Below are 18,984 nucleotides of genomic sequence, written 5' to 3'. Positions count from 1 at the left end.
TGGAAGGACAGTCTCAAAACCCGACATTCATTGGTTTGGAACTGAGGTGGAGCTTGTGTAACTCAATACCAGTCTATGTGAGCAAGTAATCATCCTTCTGAAGTGCTATTTGTCAAGGCACTGAAACTCTGACAGCTCTGGAAGTGGTGGCGTGGCCTTTATTCTATTCGAACGTCCCAAACATCCCATCACATAATTATTACTGAAGGAATCAAAAGTGGTACAGAAATGTAAAATGCTCATTTAATTTATGACATCATGGACATGTCTATTTATTTCAGGACCCGAATAAATGATCACCCCAGTGTGATAATTGCAATAGTAATTAGCGTTTATTGTAATTACAGGGCATGATTCAGATGGATAACTCACCAAATGATTCAGGCTATCCAAGAGCAGCATATATGGCTTAACAAGTCAAATCTATCTACAGGTTAATAATATATTTCAAAACCTCATACTGCATTTCAAATTCCTTTAACCACAGTACACTGCCTCCAACATGGCACGTGAATTAAGTGGGTTTTCTCTGACAGGGCAACTCAACAAAAAGGAAATCCCTCTGAAGGGCAGTGACCTCCTGCAGCTGAGGGGAAAGTGTTGGAATACTTTTACATATCAGTAACTTACACAACCTCATTACCACACACAGTATACCCCTATAATGTTAATCTCACTTAAGAGATGTGTGAATAAGTCTAAGAGGGATATATATATATGTGTGTATAGCTGAAATAATGGGAAAAATAACCAGTTTGAACCATATTTTTAAAGTAACCCACTCATGTGATACTGGGATACAGTAAACCAAAGCAAGGGTAGATAGTACTGAAGGCTGGGCTGCTTATCGATGCATATGTACCGCCATGCTTGTTTATGTGTGGCAGCTCCAAGATAAGTTGAACTGGCTTATCTCCTGTTGCTCTATCAAAGAATTCAAGCACAATTCAAAATAGATTTAAAGAAGCATCTGGCTCCCCGTTAAACTCGGGCCCTCAAGAAAACCCTCCTTCGGATGTTTTTTTAAAGAAGAAAGATAGCATAAAATAAGAAGACATCTGTTCTTTCATCCAAACCACTGCTGTCCAAGGAGGGGAAAAACACAAGTTGTCAGCTAGTGAATTAACATTAACTGGTTTATATTTCATTTGATTATGAGTGCTTTCAAATTTGACAGGAATACAGCACAAAGGATGTGAACTCTTTCATCTAAAGCTGATGAAGCTACCACATAAAGTGTCTTGTATACACACACGAGTTGTTTCACTTCTTAGAAATGCCATCATCCTCATAGTTGACACTTTCATTTTCTTAACCGACTCTAAATGCGCTTTTGTATTCAATTATTTCACAGTATTCAACGTCTGCATTTGTAAAAGCTCATTAATGTAAAATTTCCTGCTGCACACCATTAAGATAAAATATTGGTACAAGCAGCTGATAAATACATTTTATTCATATCATGGGCCTTTTAAACTTGCAAAGACCCCAGGCGGCTGATATCTACTGTCGCTAACTAACCCCAACCTAATTTAAATCAACTACCTGTAGTACCATTTAATTTGATACAGCAAGTGTAAAGCTGCAGAATGACAGCTGAATCCATGCAGATGTACACTTAGCGCTCGAGACAACACGAGTTCACCGACTACACTGCAGTCGACATTTTCATCCCCACCATGAGCAAAGTCTCTGAGGCGCTCTGACATTTCCATATGAAATACATCTGGTTTGCCGAGGTTCCTGAGCAACTTCGAGCTTGGCATCCTCCTCCTCCTCCTCCTCCGGGCTGTTTGTTGCAAAAGCATTTGCAGGTTCAAACAGAAACGTCAGATTAGACCCGAGGGACACAAACACCATCGCAACAGGAGCAAATTGGGAACTGAATGAAAGAAAAATCAATTATGCCAAAACCCCTTATTAACAATTAGTGCTGGTGAGGGGGCTTTCTCCTGCTTTTGTTGTGGCTGATTGTTTTGAGAGTGGCATCCTAGGCAGCTGGGGTTGTTTGTCTGACTATTGTCTTCAATCCTGATTGTCACCACCCAAAGGGGAATCTTGGCAAACATAATTTCTAGGTCTGCAAGTTTTACAGGAGACAAACTATGGGGGTCACAAGGTTGAGACATTACTTGCAATGGGTAAACTCACAAAAACTCAAAAACAATGACTTATTAGATCTTTAAATATTGGTTTTGTACATGTGACTCATCAGTTTACCTACTCTTTTTGGTTCACTTATTACAGTATGGTGCTCTGCAGTACAGTGAAAATAAGTGTGTATATTCTCTGAAAGACACTAATTGCAGTAAATGTCACTGCACTTGTGTTTAACCATGAAATCTAAAGTATAACATTTCAGATATTTTGGCATGTTCGGGACAATTTTATAGGCCAGATAGAGAATTATGTATTTTATAGTCACTCACTGCGAGTAACAATGAGTATTATTTTAGCCCAAAATTTAGTAGTACAATGACATTTTCTGCAAATAAAGATGACCAACTTGCACCATGCACCCTACCCTACCACATTTAACGCTGAGCTGGTGTTTAATTGCACACAATAATTTAGTTAATTTACCACTTAGAAGAAGGTAGTCTAATAGTGTTCAATTAGAGATTAAATAGGGTAATATATCAGGACTTTAAGTGGACCACAAACTCTTCAACATCAACACTTGTCAACTCCAAACATTAGTTATAATTGTCATATAATTATAATTGTCCCTGAAAAAACACTTTCGTCTATGTGAAAACACAGTTGAATTGTAAAATTGTTACTGAACAACAATTTGCTAGTATATTCTCATTTGCAGCTCAAGCACAAATTCCTGCTCCCAAACTCAAAACTTCTGATGCTGACAATAAAAAATTATAAAAAACACCAAATTAATGACAGAAAAGATGAGGCACTGTACGTCTGAGTGCATACAGCCATACAAAGGTGAACAGACTCAAATGGCAGAAACAATTGAAATTAAATACCTGAAATAATACAACAGTGATACCAGACACCTGCTTTGAAAGATAATTTGTTCCACTATACATTTAAGATTTTATCCTTTCACTTTCATGCTGTTTTTCTGCTGCTTACAGAGGGCTGACCTTTCCTTTTAGTTTCTACTCCTTATCATATCTGGTCTCTCCTCTGCTTTATGTGGCAAAGACATATCACACAGATAAACTTTTCTGTACCCGGCTAATAAAATCAACTTCTGATGAGCCGTTTCAGCACAGGGGCAGCTTCAAAGTTAGGAACACAGTTCAGCTCACTTATCTGTGTAGAGGATATGTCTGAGCTGGCGGATCCGCCCCGGGGCCCCTGTGGGCCAAGCTGGGTGACCCCTTACATCCAATCACAGCTGGTGAGAGGCTGGTTGGGCAATGATGAGCAGCTGGCTATGTCACATTAGCCGTGACTGTGCGTGAACCCAGGGTGGCTTGGAAGGCTGCTGGCATGCCAAGAGGCCTGAGAGGGAACTCGGTGTGGGGATAGGGGAGGGAAATGAGCCGGAGAGGGCGCCGTCTATGGCAGGACGCTGGTGGACAACATGAAATGGAGGGACACGCAAGCGTGCATTCGCCTCAACTCAAGCTGGCCGGCAGCCAACCAAAGCAGATGTTATATGCTGATTTGGTGACTCGGACGCTCCAGGGGGGTTATTTATAAAAAGGTCTCATGGTCAAATGTGATTTTAGCAATGTGGTAGGCAGGTAGAAGAAGTGTTTGTTTACAGAAGTTAAAAATGTTGGCTTGAGATGTAAACCTTGCAGTGTTGGTGTTGATAGAGATTGTGTGGTGTACAGCTTTCACTGATGTGAGGTAAAATAAGTAGTAAAAACAAATCCAAAATGGACCTTTTTGGATTTGGAAATCAGTGATAGGCTTTCTGTATCTTAGGCTCAAAAAAGGAATCATTTGAAAGTGAAGATCAAATCGAAGTAGAAGCCCGAGGCGGGACTCCCTGCTGAGAGGAAAGAGAGAAAGGCAGAGGATGTGAAAGGACAGGAAGTGGACAGAGAGGAGAGTAGGCAGGAGAGTTAGTGAAATAGTAACAAAGTGAGTGAGTGTAATGCCAATAATGTAATTTTGCCCAAAATGAAAATGAAAAGAGGAAATTGTAAATAAACTATTTTTACCCCAGAGTTAATAAACCACAGTTAAATGTTTAAAGAGCAAAAACATCTTATTGAAAGTGAAAATAGAAATCATGAAGTAGCAATTTGAAAATGAAAGGTGAGATTGAAAAATACAAAATGGAAACATGTATATCTGCAGCTTGTGGGCTGAAGAGACAGCCAAGACAACATGCAAACACTAACCTTTAGCTTAAAGTTAGTCCGACATATTGGGAAATAAACTTATTACCAATCTTAAAATAGTAGCTGGAGCTGGAGCCAGCAACTGGCTAGCTTAGCATAGCATAAAGACTGGAAACAGCTAGTTACGACATTATATCTCCTTTGTTTAATCCGTACAAAAACCCACTTATAAAAGCAATTCACTGTTTTACAGGGGGTCATGTGCCAGACTATTTCTTGGCTGGGAACAATACTTTGCTGGAGTCTCCGCTGGTTGCTAGGCTAGCTGTTTAACCCCTGTTTCCAGTCTCTATGCTAAGCTAAGCTAACTGGCTGCTGGCTTCAGCTACATATTTATCATACAGACATGAAAGTGGTGTCAATCTTCTCATCTAACTCTCTGCAAGAAAGCAAATAAGTGTGTTTCCCAAAATGTTGAACTATTCCTTTTTCTGTATCCAAAAGGGGCATGTCTTGTATCTTTGTGTCAAAGAAGTATCTTGTGCTGTTGGGTCTGTGGGGCTGCACACAGACCTCATGTAGTTAAAAAGCCAAGAGGCTGGTTTGAGGCTTTAACTGTGAAGCAGCTGCAGGTGTTGGGTTTACATTAACATGACTTTAACATTTCAAAAGCAGGGATGGTCTTACATTACAGTTCTGACAAAGCACAACAATGGAGAATGGACCAGAAAACAGTGAGGATCTTTCTATTAGATAAAAAAGAACAGTAATGTAAAACAAAACTCCACATGACAGAGATATTATGCAGGAGCTAAGTGAAGCCCAGTGCTTCTTATTAGTCAGTCTCTCTTTTCTATCCAGAGGGTACATCTACTCTCCAGTCCATTTCAAACACACCCAACTCACTTTGATGAGACAGTGTTACCATGGACGACTGCTAGACACAAAAGTGGACAAAAAACCCCAACAGCCACTACAAAATTGCTTTTTGACATTACTGTCTAAGTACATCCTCTAATAGGCATGAATATCCAAAAGAATGATATGAGCATGAATTTGGAGCTGAGCTCAAACACCTGCAGAGTGAATATAGCCACAGATTTCCATGCAGCATGACTTAAAAGGATGACTTATACTGTAGATTCAGGAAGGAGGATGAGGAACCTAAACTGTAAAGTTAACAAGGTGGATTTAATCATCTACATTATAAAAGAGCTACCGCTGTCTCAAATATCCCTCCTTGGTTTTAAAGTACATTATCAGTCAGTGACTCATCAGCCATTAATTCTGCTGAATTCTCTGTCATACAATATGTGGTGTTAAACATGTATTAGAAATACCATCAGCGTGATAACCTCAAAAGTCTCTGAAATAAAGGTGCAACAGATGTTCCACACATATTACTGCTTACATGCAGCGCCTCTGGAAAGCACCCTCAGCTCTAAAACTGTCATATTTCTCACCATATGTGAGTCAGTTTGGTGCAAAAGTTTGGGCTTGGGGATATTGTGTTGTTGAAAACAATTATAATAATTGACCTGATAGGAGCACTATAATTAAAACTTCTACATGAACAAAAACCACATGAAACTTGCTACCAAAGGGACAATTGTTTAATAATAATACTACAGTCAGTAGTCTGCTTTTTTGGGACTGTAGCCTAATCAAAAACATTAGATTATAGCCAAAAATGATTGCAATTATAATATTTTCTTCAGATCCCAAAGCAATTTGCAACCTTTGGATGTTACTTTGCAAATTAAAACCCACTTGCAAATGAAAAAAAAAACACCCAATAATCATAATACAGGACATAATACAGGATGTAATTATTTTTTGTAAAACACAAAGTTCCAGTGCAGAAACTATTTTTCTTTTTTCTTTTCATTTATTTGTTGATTTTGACAACATGTTTGTGGATGATATTTAAATGGTGAAGATAAATAAATTTAAAATCCTATGAGCCGTAAAGGGAGACGGGCACCATCTCTACTGCGTTAGCTGCACCTGGATGATTCATGTGTATTTAGAGACATAAAGCCATTTCTATTTATGCAGTGCATCAGCGATCATTCTCAAACAGCATCTGTCATCTTTTCAGAGGGTGGACATCTCATTTTGAAGCAAGATCCATATAACATTAAGTAATGGATGTGTGTGTGTGCATGTGCGTGTCTTTCTGCCTTTGTGCATTGCGTGGTCTCTAAAATTAAAGTAAGTTAATTTAGCGGTCTATTGAGTAGTCCATTCTATTTCCCATCACATCCCAAGGTGACAGCATGATACTCTATAATACACTTTCATGTTATTTTGAAGAGAGAGCGGGAAGGGAGAGGGTAAAGGGGGGAGAGACAAAGAGACTGCTGGTGTGTTTGCTCTGTCCTCTCCTCATACACTATAGTGCTTTCTCCCACACAACCTACTATTACAGCCCCACTAATCTGATTTGCCGAGCGAGGGCAAATGCAGGGCTCCTATCTTGACTACCTTAACGCAGCAAAAGGGGGTGAGCCATCGGAACCCCTCTTTGGACAGGCAGCTGAAATAACAGTGATCACTCCTGACAGCAGCGCATGAGTGGAGACTCCACTCACATTTGGCACGGCGCTCAAATGTCAATTCACCTTCGGCGCACACTAAAAGGTGACAGGCTTCATCCTTCTTGCCAGGTGGACGGGTTGGCTGCAGGGGAGGACTCCAGGGATGTACACCGAAACCAAATGTGTATTGCAAAATGAAATGACTCGGTGCCCTGACTGACAGACCCCAAAATGAACAGATATGTTAACGATACATAATAAATGTCACTTGGGCAAGCTTCATATTCAGATGTGCACTGTATAATTAGATAATATTTGAGGGCAAATTGTTAGCAATAACACGTCCAATAACAGGTCACGCATCATCTGCAAAAATGACACAAGTTAGTTTGCTATTTGTGACTGCTGGTTTCAAAAGGATCCAAGTCAAACGTGTATTTCCAAATGAGAAGGTGGACACATGGGCAGTTCTTATTGCTGCTTGTGAATGTTAACTACACGAGCAATGTGCAGCACCACATGACAACATTGAAGCAACCAAATCAGCAGTGGTGGAAGGTAACTAAATACATTTACTCAAGCACTGTACTTAAGTACAAATTCAAAGTACTTTACTTTTGTATTTGCATTTTATGCAACTTTATACTTCTACACCACTGCATCTCAGAGACAAATATACTTTTCACTCCACTACATTTATCTGACAGCTTTAGTCACTAGTTATTTCTCAAATTACATTTTTTCATACACTTCCTGTCCTCTGAAAACCACATATCTCCAAATTTGGTGATTTTGAATTAGATTTTTTGACTGAAGGATTCAGTCATCCCTGATCGGATCATTTAAAAGGATCATAAAGTCCATACTTGCAATATTTTTTCCAATGCATAGGGCTACTTGTACCTTTCACTACATTTGCAAGCTAACATTGCACATACTCAAATCTGTATAATAATGTACTTTCAGAAAAAATATTAGATGCTATGATCTTTAAAAAACTTGCCATCAAGCCTTGTGCATCTATGACCAATATGTTAGGACACATAACCTGGTGCAAGAGTAATTTCTCTTCGTTCTCTGGACATTGGTAAAAATGGATAGGAAATTCGGTTTCATGAATGCCAGGCAGATGTGGACTGAACGCCGGGAGCATCTGGACTTTTTCCGGTGGACTGACTGCTGGGTTGGCCTGGCCTGGACAGACAACCAGACAACAGTAGAAATTGGCAAAACAAAATAGGTAAATTGAAGAAAAAACAACACATGGCGCCTAGTCAGATCTGTAAAAAGCATAACAGCCCACATCCTCTCTCTGTCTAGATTTGGTTATGATCTGTCTGCCCATCGTGAGTCATGATTAGTTGCCGCACATAGCAGCCTTCAACTGTTTCTACCGCTAACATTTTAGACACCGAGATGGATGGTAAAAACAGAAGAAAGGGTGGAGCAGAGAGGGAGAGATTAATGGTGGGGTATGCGATTCTGGGGAAATCCAATACAGTGACAAATACCATGATATAGAGCGAACAACAACACAGCAAGTAATGTAACTAACGTTAGCGAGGTGTGTGGGTTAGCAGACTGTCCCTGCTGTTGCTGCTGTGAAGCTAACAGCCAGAGAGGACGAGACGGTTTCCCAGAGCAGCACACCAGCTCCAGACAGCGATACTCACAACTCTCCTGCTACTTTAGCTAACATCACAACAACAGCATATCTTGGCAAACTAGAAAGTAAGCTGAATGTCCGTGGCAAGTCATTTAACGTTACCTGACACTAAAATCATGACTGCAATGGCAAGAAGAGTGTGATGTGGCCCGGCACAGAGTCACTTTGTTTGTTTCGCCTTTACAGAGCCAGGGCTATGTACAAACACCAGATTTCTTTCAGCGCACACACTGAATGGACAGCTAGCGGACCAGTTGGTGATGCAGAAAATGCAGGTGGCTGTGTCTCAAGTGGTAGAGCGGGTCTTACAGTAGTCGGAGGGTCGCTGGTTTGATTCCTGGCTCCCCCAGTCCAGTCTAAGTGTCCTTGGGCAAGATTCTGAACCCTAAATTGCTCCGGATGGCTGTGCAGTCGGTGTGTGAGTGTGTGTATGGGTGAGATGGATGGTAAAAAGTGTGTGTATGGGTGAGCTTAGTATCATCGTGTATTGCTCCTAATGAGCAGTTGGCAAGTGTATAAATGCAAGTCCATCCATTTACCATACTTGTGTTTTTATGTTTATGTTTTTATGCTTGGTCCTGATTTGCTTCTAAGTCCGTTTTACACTGCTGGTATTGCAGCTAATAAAACACAGATTGGAAAATTAATTAGTCTGTTGGCATTTATCACAGAGAATATTCAATCAATAAAATTAATTTCACTTTGATTAGGCCAAAAACGAAAATGATTTCCACGTAGGCTCTCCTTCATTATGGGAGCGTGTCAGACCTAAATGCAATTCTTGAGTATCATGTTGTATCAAGTTTAATAGCTCGATGTGCAGTTGTCAATTTAGAAATAAACAGGAGGCATTGTGAGTGCATTGCATGAGTGGTAAAACAAATAACTTACAAATTTACATGATTAACAATTTTCTGCCAGCATTCTTCTCTTGCCTTATTTGCAGCAACAGTGTTGTTTTTTGTTGTAATAATTTTTTTATATTCTTCATAGCCATTATAACAACCTGTTCCTCTTGACTGAAAGGCGGCGTGCGATCAGTACATTTTGTGCGGAGGAAGAGTCAAATGACATGTCAAACACCCCGTTTTATGGGAACGTGCACAGAGCCTGACGAAGAAAACCTGGGTTAACAAAAAGAGTTGATAACCACCGTCGTGATACCCATTACCTCTGATTGGGGTTTTAGGTTTTGTCGAGCCAGCTAAAGCAAAGAAAGCCTGGCTATGTCGAACTCGCTTTGTAGTACACCCCTCAGGTACAAGAGCACAAAGCTTAACATGTATCAACAAACAGGGTTAGCCTACAAAATTAGCGGTCTGGTAGTTTGCGTGAACAGGGTGGCCTGGGATAGAGTCAAATTCCTGGCCTGAATTATTGTTTCAGTCCGTCCCTGATGGCAGGATAAAGTGAAACGTCTTCCTGATCCTCACATCAAAATATCACTGAACCTTCACAGGATGTTGCGGAGCATGGGGTGTAGAGCAGATTTACAATTCCTTCATCTCAAAGAACTAGAAGCTTTTCCCTTTGAAGAAATTATCCATTCTCCTGCTACGCACAGCGGAGGAGGACTGAAGTTGATCTAAAGGTAGACACTAGCCCTATTCTTTTATACGTAGTAGCCTCTTCATAGATAGTTAGGTATTATATTGTCTATGTGCCCTGCACATTCTTAGCCAGTTTTTAGAAACTATTTTAATGTAAAGTATTTTAACTATCATATTTTATGAGGCTTTAGTGGATTTGCTAGTTGTGATGGTGTATTTGTGAACCTACATTATGATTAATTACTGCACACTGACCTAGAATATACTAATTATCAAATTAATTCACATTGTTTTGGCACCATAAAAATTTAACCACTGCAAGGTTAAATCAGTTAAGTCACATGGATATTATTTTTTCTGCAGCTGACCAGTAGCCTTATGTCATTAGTCACAAGTAATAAGAAATATTTTGGGGTTTTGGACAGTTTGATGCATATTCCTCTGTTTAACCTCTCTACCACTCAAAGAACAATGATCATCTTTTCATATTATTTCTTGTTAGTGATTGATACAGCGGAGGATGGAGACAATGTGATAAGGGGAGCAGTATCAATCATCATTTGCAGAAGGTCATTGGTGTGAACACTGAAACCGTTCTGTCCCTTCACTTTGGTTTTAAATGTAAATTTAAAGACCCTTAAAGTTGGCTTTAAGGGTCTGGATATTATGGTAAAAGATCCCATAACAATGAGGCAGAGACATTAATTGACTTGACCTTCAGAATGATTATTAATCTTATACAGGGATCTTGTATGGATGTATGTTCTTTAACACAGTCATATTCTATAATCCTATTGATTATGACTATTTAATTAGTTTGACCTACTGGGGTATCACATTAATGTTCAGCCAGGGAATTCAATTAAGACCAATGCTAGAAAAAGTGTCTTACAAGCAAGGAACACACAGTAGCCCCTTGCTCCTAACGAATATTTTCATGCTCTTATCTACCATCTGCTGCACTGACAAGTTGTTACCTCTCTGTGATGGTTAATTATGTGCTGTACACATGCATTAGTGGAAGTGCTGTTCTCTAGTTCTTGCAATGAACTCCACCTTTAATGTTGTTAAATCTTTGCTCAATAGTTAATAAAAGTTGAGCATAGCTTTTCTGCTATTACGAACCTCTAACTTTATCTAACATTAAACATATTCACCCTATTGTTGACTAGCAGCAGGAAGGGAGACTGATTATAGCAAAGATCTCTAATCATCTTGTCTGACAAGAGAGAAATGGTGTAAAATAGCTCCTAAAAGACACACACATTTTTTTTTTCCAAAGAAATTTTGGGTCTCAATACTTAAATGCATTTCACATATTGAGTGTACAGTCAGAGTATTACTGAGTTTGCCACTTGCTTAAACCTGCAAAAACAGATTTTTTTTGGCCACTTGGGGGCAGCAGAAGCAAGCTGTAAACAACACTGACATACGAATCATGAATATTATATTCCATTTCTGCCAATAGCTCCTCCTAAATCTTACACACTGCTCTTTTAATTAGTTTTTGCTTGGATTTCTTGGTTCTTTCACAGAGTTTTTTAGATCAGACACAACTGCAAAGTATTGACAGGAGTAATGCTACAATGAGGATGGGTGATATGAAATCTTCTATAACAGTATATGCAATTTTATATTGCAATACCTCTATATTGTAATACCATATATTTTCTAAATTCAATTTAGATGCTATTTATAGATAAAATAACCAGATGGGAATGTTCAGTTAATTAAATATATGACATCAAGGTACTTCATCACATTAATGCACAAATCCTCTAAATCCAATATTGCCCAATAAGGATTCCTGCTCATTGATTGCTAGCATTGCTCACAATGGATTTATACAACCAGATATATTAAAGAGATAGCTATCTTGGTTGAAACAGCACAGCAAAAAAGGCAAGATTTCTGACAAGCTTTAGAGACCAGATAAAAAATAATTGTGTCCTGTACTCTTCTGAACTTTAGTTTTTTTCACCTTGAACATCATTTCATGCACAATCCAAAAACTGCTCCACTGCACGCATAACCAACATACCCAAAACACTGAACCTAACACACACACACTGCTTCAGTTACATTTGGTTTACAAGGGCTCTGTCAACAGCTGCAGCTCCGGCTATAACACCAGAACATCCACAGCAAGCTATGCTCCGTTAGCAAAGGCTCATCTCTGTAAGCATCTTATAGAATTTCAACATTAATCATTTCTGAAGTATTCTTCCAACCCCAAAGTCAGTGCTGTAGAAGTTACAGTGCAATCCTACTTGAAGGCAGTTATGTCGTCTCATCACATGGCAAGTTATGAAAAATCATTCAAAACATCACACGCTCTGAAATCATCATGTGCTGCTGATTCACACGGCACGGCACTATCATGTATCTGAATATAGATATTCCATCTTGGGTAGATGCTTACCCTTTGATAGTCTTATGCATATTCATTAGCCGTGGTATCCACCAGAAGGTTATTATCCATAAATGTCACTCTGTAATTAATTAATCCTGTCTGCTGGTTGCTCTCCCTGCCTCATTAATGAGCCAAGTCTAGCTGATTGTATTCATATTCATGTGTCCAAATATACAGCTCTATTTCGGATTCAGATGCCAGAATATTTCACTTCATTAGCAGCAGGAATCGCCGGAGGGCCATTTGACAGTCAGGATTTGCGTTCTGATTTTCCTGTCAGCAGCGTGCACAGGATCCCGTTTATCTGTTTGGGTTGTTACAGTAATGAGGGAACACATGGCTCTGGAGTCAAAAGTGAGGGACCGTCTTGGTCAATGAGGCAAAGTTTACTCACATTCGAATGAGAATCACCTTCTATGGGTAATGCGGTCCAAGGAGACAATTATGGGGGTAATTTTGTGCTGTTTAGCAAATTGATTTTTAAAGCTATCCCAGAGGCACATCTATTACTGTTGGTTTGAGTTTTAATAAAAATCCAATATGAATTTGCACAAAGCCGAGATGAGTAACTCTGGCACATTAGGATAATAGAGAAGAATACCACAGCTCACGACTAGCTTGCAAATAGTTTGACATTTACTCTGACATGCACTCAATTATTGGGTGAGAATTTTTTCCTTAGGCTGTGCTCAGCTATGCATGGTGCTTTTTTGCAAATGGTAATAATCTATATAGGCTTTAGGGGACACTGTAACACATGCTCTGCTGATATGTGCCCAACCGTGTGTGCTTAGCAGGATGGCTTAGTGCTAAGAGAGATAGCATCATAATTGGAAGCTCACATGTCAAATCCCCCCAATATCGGTCGGATGCAAAGCGTTCTTGAGCAAAACACTAAACCCCTTGTTGCACGCTGTCACTTCTGATAGGAACATCAGCGAAATGTATAAAACATAAATGTAAATTGAACGACTTGAGCAGAGGGCTTCTTTTGTGTGCCCAAGGGTTCTGATTTAAATCACTCGCAGTCAGGTCTGTTACATTAAACTACAATCCCCCAGCGGTTTGAGAAAGCCATTGAGTTAACCGGTTTGCTAGCTGGGTAATGTTTGAATGTGAAAAGCTCGGCTTCTGATATGAGACACAGAATGGAAAATAAAGGCGATTATTTGGAATATATTTTAAAAAAGGATTACAATTTATCTATGGATTAAAGAACGATTTCCCTTTATTTATTCATCACTGAATAAAAAAAAGAGTATTATTATTATTAAAAACTGAAGCAAAGCCCTCAGGTAAGTACATTTTAGGATTTCCATAACTGAATTAGGAGCTCAGAAGTTACAACGGATCCATTTTTAACTTTTGTGCACTCAGTTAACAATCACCTAAGCCTAGTTTTAAAATATTGGGCCACATAGCACACAGTGACCTTGTAACATAACAAGACCTAAAGACTACAGCCATGCTAGCAGCTCTGTGAGGCTGTACTTAGGCACAGCGGTGCTTTGAGCTAAATGACAGCATGCTAACACTCACAATGACAGTTCTAACATGCTGATGTTCAGCAAGTATAATTACCATGTTCATGTCTTAGTTTAGAGTGTTAGCATGCTAACATTTACTAATTAGCACTAAACACAAAGTACAGCTGAGACTGATGGGAATGTCCTGCAAATAATTAGTCATAAACCAAAGTATTGGACAAATAAAAATAAAGTTATGGGATGTCTAAAGTAATTGCAAGACATCATGAAGGAGAGTGTCTGTAAGACATTTCATGGAATTCCACTAAATCCATAGTTGTCAAGACAATGCACTCAAAACCACAAATGTCAAACTAATGATGGCGCTAAAGTCAAGAGATCACCAAAGTCATTAGGATTCTTCCTCTGGGCCCCTTGAACATCTGTAGGAAATGTGTGCCAAGACATCCAATAATTGTTGATATATTTTAGTCTTGACCAAAATGGTGGACCAATGCATTGGCATCCCTAGAGTCACTGCACCAGCGTAACTAAAACCAAAGCTGGCAACAGAGTTAATTTAACTACATTTAATACATAGAATTACACAAATAGAGGGCAAATGTTCTATTAGTTTTAATTGCTTTGTATTTTACCAAGATTATTAAGGTTAAAACTGACTAATTGACAGTGAAATATCTGGGGAAAAAGTCATTAACACCTTTCCCACAAGCAACACCAGTTGTTACAGGTGTGTAGGTCATACTGTATTATAGAGTGTGGGGAGTTGTACCTGGGGGTCCTTGGGTGCAACATGTTGTGGTTAATGGGGATGAGAGAGTCTCAGCTCTGCTGTCACGGACGAATATTGTTTGATTCTGGCTTTGGCAGGGCTTCTCCTGGAATAAATCTTTAATATATTAATAATGCCTCTCCTTTTATCAAATCACAGGATTATCTCAAAAACAGTCATTAAGCTTAAATCAAGGCTGTTTTTTTTTGGTCCATGAACGACATTTTAGATATACATGGTTTCCACTGGAGAGCGACATGCACTAGCTCATTAATCCTAAAAGCAATGAATTAGCATAATTAGCTGACATTAGCTGTCTTTAATCAAGCTTTGTGGTTAATTCACTTTCAAACAACTCCGAAAGGACTTTAGGTATTCAGTGTTGAGCAAACCTTACTGACTTTCACTTAGGTTTCTAACTAACTTTCTGTTTTGATATCAATTTGTAGTGAAGACAAAGTGAACTGACTGCAGTAATGCTGCTAGCTAACTGCTGTTTTATCAACTGTTAGCTCTCTGTTAGCTAGCAAGCAACCAGAGTCAAAACTAATATCCAGGTGTCACAAGATACATTGAGCTGGTGAAATATAGGACTGAAAGAATGAATTTACCACATGAAGCTGGTTTTGAAGTCACACTGGAACAGCATTTCAAAAAAAGGTTGCTTCCTTGAAGTTGATGTACTTCCTGTTGCAACAGGATGTTAGGGTGGGGCATCCTTGGCTGGTAAAGAACTTGATCCTACACCTTTTTTTTTGCATTTTGGAATAAAATGGACATTACACAGTGAATTTAGATAATGCTCTCATACATAGTTTGCTGTCATACAATATGTCTAAAAATAAAATTCACCCTAAAACACCCTGACACAATTCAACAGTCTAAGTACTATTGTGCTTTGCATTTTAAATTTAATTGTATGCTATGAAATGCTTGGTTCTGTTGTTAATATTATTCAAATGAAGATAAGAAAGATATGAAATATCACTATATTTCCAGCACAGCTGTTTCTGCAAAAGCAAAGTAATTACAACATTTGATTGTAAAACAATGCACTAAGCATCACTAATTGATGATGTCTAATTGTGTAAGATTATCCAAGAGTGAATTTTTACTTTAAACTCAGCTAGCGGCAGGCCGTTTTTCTGCAATACACAGTTAATTTTAACTTTAGAAAAGAGAAGAATCCCAGAAATTTGTAGTATTATTAAAACTGGTGGTAACATATTCTTTAATATTCTCTTCTCTTTTACTCAAAAAGGGAGGTCATCTTGATTTCTGACAAACATACCTGCAGCAGCCACATGAAATGTTATTATTTCAATATGAATCTAGAAATTACTCACAGAGCTATAAGTGAAATTTGAGCATACATCACAGTCTGTGTTCAAATGCAAACATAATAGCACAACATTGAATTATTTAGGCATTTAACTGCTTACTGCTAGTCAATTGCTGGCATAAAATCCATTAATTGTGATTTGATTCCACCGAGCAAAAAAAAACAAACATGCCAAGTGCAGCTCTGAAAGTTCTCTATTGCACAAGGAAGTGTCTTTTCATCAAGCACAAAAAGGTATTTCACAGCTCAGCTGTATATGCACAGACTCAATTATGTCTCCTGTAGCTCTGAGCTTTATAATGAAAGAGCCCTGAATCACAGCACAGAGAGATAAAGTGACCAGTGTACGTGACTTCTTCAAGATTTCCATCCTAATGTATTTATCTGTTTCTGCGTGGAATATCAAAAGGCCATTTCTCACATGAGCTCAACACACCTCATGTATTTCTCTTTTAAGGCACTGCATCACTTTGAAAGAGTTACAACCTGAAGTAATTTAGGCCTATTCCCTTGGAAAATCCTCCCGGTGTGTCCTTGAACACTGAGCCTGCGGTGCGAACAGCCATAAAGCTCTCATTTGTCATCTGGATTGTGTCTCAGTTCCCTCCAGAGCTCGCTTGTTGGGACAAAAAAAAAAAGATACAACACGAGGACCGTTTTATCGCTTGATGTTTAGTTGCTTTTAATAAGAAAAATAGAGACGGTGCGGCTTCGTTTCATTCCTCAGCAATTTATGTTGCCACTTCTGCTCCCTGTTGCTAGAACGCAATGTTTCCTTTAGAAGCTGCTCTGAAAGCCAATTCAAGGAGCTTAACATGACCTCATCTTGAATTATAAAACATGAGTCAAGTTCTTGAAGATACAGTAGGAAGAATTCTCTGCCCAGTAGCTCCTTGTTGCGCCAGTTAATAGGGTTATATTGAGTTTAACAGATGTGAAAGCAGGAGAAGTCACATTATGGCATATTCAGCTGTAGCTCCAAATGAATGAGGACGTGAGCATGTACTGGCTTTCATAGAAATGCTAAGTGGTGCTTCTTTGCTGAACCTACTGATGGAAATGCTTATGATGGAAGTACTGAGGGGAAATGTCCCTCAATCCCAGCTACAGGAATCTGCTGAAAAGTCAAACGCATCTTCTATGCACCAAAAAGTGTTGTTCACCTCTTCTTGCAAATCTTGCATCTACAGTACTTTAAATGTTTGCATCCATGCTTCGTCTTGCAGTTTTGCCTGCAGTGTGACCGAGCGGCCTGCCAGTGTTTTAATATATGACTTGTCAAAACAATGTCCATCTTCAAGTAATAACCTGCAACATTTAAACTAAATGTCATTTTGCTGCTCCGTACCACCAGTTGGTTATCATATAATAGTGACACGACTCAAGCTTTTATACTTCCTCTTTTAAACAATTCCTCCGCTGCTCAGAACTGAAAGTGTCCCGTGTTTAAGGAGGTGAGTGGTTTCCTTGGAATACATATAAAAGGATGGTTGACGACCATGCCTTTATTATTCTAGTATGATGAGCAAGTTTCTACACTCAAAAATAATGTTAGCTCTTTCCGTCTCACAGTCTTCGTCAGTGGATGGAGTTTGCTCAGTTGTGACAAAGTCAACTCCATGAGCTTATTTTGTTATTACTATCCAGTCAGGTTCCAAGAAAATATTTTCCCTTTGAAAACAGTTAAAATTTCTATTCATTGGGTGACATTGTTTTCCTTCTGTCTTTGTTTCAATTCTTTCAGGAATCTCAGTGCAAGCAAATCTACATGTATCAAGCATATTATACTTTACTAAAACTCCCTTAAATTGCATACAGGTAGAATTATATCATATCCTTGGTTTGGTTTTTCTTCATTTGAAAGAACAAGTGTGATTTTAGGAGTGTATATGAGGTCAAACTGACTTGTTAAAATTAATATTTGTGCAAGGATTAAAGCAGAACGGTGACTGAAATCTCATGATCCTCCTTCTAAAAGGTACCCTGTGGAGTTTTTGATGACTAGTACTGCATTGGAGCAGTGTTTTTGTTTGCCAGATCTCGGTTAGTTTATTCCTTGTTCACACGTATCCGCAGCGATGCAGTTCACTGTCCTGCTGCTAATTTCAAGGTATTCAGCTGATTAACAGTTGCTGGCAGTAACACGCCAAGAAATGTAGCAATGTGCCAAAAGGCAAAAATACATTTGTTTATTTACACAAAAACTCCACACTCCAAGAAGTCCTCCTTTGGCTTCATACTCTCTGAGTGATGTAATATTGCACTGTGGTGAAACATTTCATCACTGCTGGGTGTGGTCGGAAGTGCAACAGTACTCTTCTGCCATGACAGATTTATTGTACCATCCTTTTCGAATGAGAATTAGTCAGTACACCTACAATTCACGCACACACATACCAGCTGCTTCCCATCTCCTCTCCTGTCAAATCAGAGGAGTGTCGGACCTCTGCTGGGAGAGTGTGAAATCAAGCAGATTAAGGAAGCGGAGGGTTGTACCTGCCAAAAAGCTCTCTGCTGGATTTGCCCGTGTGGATGAGAGTTTGGGGAAGCTCCACTCCCTCACATGTGGCTAAAGTTTTTGAAATGAGTTTGTGTGTGTGCGTCTCACAGTGGACTTCTGTGTGCGAGCGTCTGAGAGGAGGCATTTAAGTGCATGCATGCTTGTGAGTGTATGAGAGAGAAAACTTCAACAATGGTGGGGAGATTTTTTTCCCAGACTTCCCAAACTTCTCTTATAGTTGGGATTAAGGTGCTGTCAGCCTCCAGTATCATGGGAGTCTCTGCAAACGGAAAGATTAGAGGAGAAATATTACCTGAAGGCTTACTGCGCTATCTTTTCACATGGTGTGTGACTTCCCAGCGGCGTTCAGTAGTCTAAAACACAGTGTTTGCTTATGTGTGTGCTTGTGTGTGGTCCAACACTTGTGTTCTGTCATACAGTATGTCTAA

The 18,984-nt window shown here is 39.2% G+C and overlaps 1 protein-coding gene across 1 annotated transcript in view; it reads right to left on the bottom strand.

Annotated features, from left to right (window-relative positions):
- Window positions 1-15,449, bottom strand: part of LOC122872202 — a 76,525-nt gene extending 61,076 nt beyond the window's left edge. Inside the window, exons 1-2 of the mRNA XM_044188121.1 lie at window positions 15,305-15,449; window positions 14,694-14,799 (exon numbers count right to left, since the gene is read on the bottom strand). The gene's annotated coding sequence lies outside the window, so the exon portion shown is untranslated. The remainder of the gene's footprint in view (window positions 1-14,693; window positions 14,800-15,304) is intronic.
- Between the last annotated feature and the right edge of the window lie 3,535 nt (window positions 15,450-18,984).

The sequence above is a fragment of the Siniperca chuatsi genome, linkage group LG24 (assembly GCF_020085105.1).
Source record: "Siniperca chuatsi isolate FFG_IHB_CAS linkage group LG24, ASM2008510v1, whole genome shotgun sequence".
Taxonomy (NCBI): Eukaryota; Metazoa; Chordata; class Actinopteri; order Centrarchiformes; family Sinipercidae; genus Siniperca; species Siniperca chuatsi.
This window is presented reverse-complemented; position numbering and strand designations above follow the sequence as displayed.